Consider the following 2,624-nt stretch of genomic DNA (forward strand, 5'->3'; position numbering starts at 1 on the left):
GCATCGCATTTTCTTACATTGATTTGATTCGCATTCCACGTCTGTGGTCGAAAATGCATTTCTAAACGAGCTCGAACGAATCGCCTATGCCATTATACTTAAGTACCATATTATCTAATATTTCAATGTATCGTTGGTATTTTAATCTCTAAAGTGATGTGACTAAGATCTACGGGAATCTTATGGGAAGACAATCGTATCGGTGTCTCATAATTGGTAGCCGAGATCGTGTCAAGATAAAACAGGAATCTCTTGGGCGCCAGTACAAAACAGCTCCATTACAGATAGTGTTTGTAAAAAAAAATAAATTCTGCTATGGAATATCATTTTTGGAGTTGTTTCTTGGATCACCCACCATTCATCGAAAAAAAGGGAACCATTATTTTCACTTTTAAAGAGATATTTTCACACAGGTATGAATATTTGTTGGTGTACTTAAAAATTTGAAGTTCTCTCTAACTGTTATACACGCGCATTAGTTCTTTTTACGTTATTAACTTGTCAAATTCACAATACCTTGTATCATATACATACATTGTTCTAATTTGCGCTTCACTTTGTCATTTCATCATTATTATATTATTAATTTTAATTTCCGACTTACGATTTGAGTATTTGCAAAATACTAAAGACGTTTGATAATTTTTTTTATCTCTGAATGTTATCCTTTCTTACGATGCTTTCTGATTCAACAACGATCCATATTTATTCATTTTGACAATTTTATTGTATATATATATAAAGCAAAATAATTATATTTTTTATTAACTTGTCAGTACTGTACTGAAGTGGATTCAAATTCAGGATTAAAACCTGTCTGTAACTTGATTTTATTAATATATGTGTACACACGATTACCTGTTGGCTCGCTCGGACTTTTTTTCTTTTATAATTTATTGATTAAATCGTAATTTATCTTATTTCATAAATACCTTATTCTTTTATATATTATTATTTTAAGAATTTAAAGCTATATATATGCTTGTTTATTTTGTAGTAATGTATTAAAAATCTATCAAAAACATCAAATTATTATTAGAAAAGGAAAAAAAATTCAAGTGCAATTTAATTTGTAAAATCTCGTGATCATATCAATGTAGCTAATTCCTAAATATTTAAAGAGGATGTTTGTGTTTGAACTTTGGAAGATGCATTACTTTTCTAGATATAAGCTATCTAATCTTGTTCAAAGTGGAAAATCCTGATTTCTCGGAGGAGAGAGAAAGAGAGAGAAAAAGATATGGAAAAAGTCAGTTCTCTTATGGATACGAGCTACCGGTATTACGATAAATATCAACTCACAATAGAGGTTCTTATACCTGGCACGCTATTTCAGTTTTTTTTCTACAGCAACCTCCTACTGAGAGAGATGTACGCTTGTTTTACATTGAATACTTTTTCCAAACAATGTATGTGTAGAACAATCACTGTTATGTCGTCATCCATTAGGGCAAAAAGCAGCGAGCACGTTATTTATCGAGCATTTCCATTAAACCGTCGTTGTGATTATGTGATTTGCTATTTCATGGGTATGAAGGAACGAATTCACAATGTTCTCTGCAATGAACAGCTTATGATGAAAATTAAAGCTATAAATAAACAATACTAAACTTTACAATACTAAACTTTATTTTTTAAAATTACACAAAATTATTGAAAATCTAATAACTACGCGAGAAGATTCGTACTATATCGGTATTCCATTATTGCTTTCAAAAATGAGCAGAATTGATAATTAGATTTGTATGCAGTACACGCTTTTATAATTGATGATGAATAACAATTGTTAAAATCTACCGCTCTTATACTTTACGCGCGGTATAGTGATTATCATAATTGCACAAAGAATTTACCACCACATGCAGTTGATTAATGCGAGAAATAATAGTGCGGATGAGAGTAGCCTTTTCAAGTCTTGAATGCATTGTTTTGTACTACATGCGCACATCTTGATAGAACTCATTTACGATAATAATGTGCAATTGCGCTTCTTGAATTTCAAATTATACAGTTAATGTACGACAAGATATAATCTTTCAGTAATTTTATCTGTTTTCATATGGAAATTGTACACGTTTACGATGTTATATCAAATTTATATATATATATATATATATAATACTATATTATCAGTTTTGACGCTGTTTTTATTAAAAACTCGAGCGAGATGTTAAAATGTATTTAACAAATTAGTATCAAGCTGAATTAAAAGTAGTTAGTAAAAAAAATTAAATGTTATCAATAGAGAAATCTTTTACTATCTAAAATAAAAAGTTAATTGTCTAATTTTATGTAGTAATGATGCAATAATTTTATAATGCATGATAAAAGAATATTATACAAATATTACATGTAGGAATGCTGATCTTTATTGCAAATCAACTCTCTCAGTTATAAAATGGATAATGTCTATTACTATAAGCACGCTTCCAGTTTACGAATTGCATATTAGAAGTTATGATCGCAATTTGTAATTGTATAATTTCATGATGTAAGAAATATAGTACATAATATATTTTTAATAAGCGGTACATCATGATGAGATGTCCGTAATCATCTGTGTTTAGTATTTAGCAAGTCAACTGCATTTAACACATACAATTTATTTAACATATAAAAGAATT

This window comes from Trachymyrmex septentrionalis, unplaced genomic scaffold (genome assembly GCF_001594115.1).
Source record: "Trachymyrmex septentrionalis isolate Tsep2-gDNA-1 unplaced genomic scaffold, Tsep1.0 scaffold107, whole genome shotgun sequence".
NCBI classification, from domain to species: Eukaryota; Metazoa; Arthropoda; class Insecta; order Hymenoptera; family Formicidae; genus Trachymyrmex; species Trachymyrmex septentrionalis.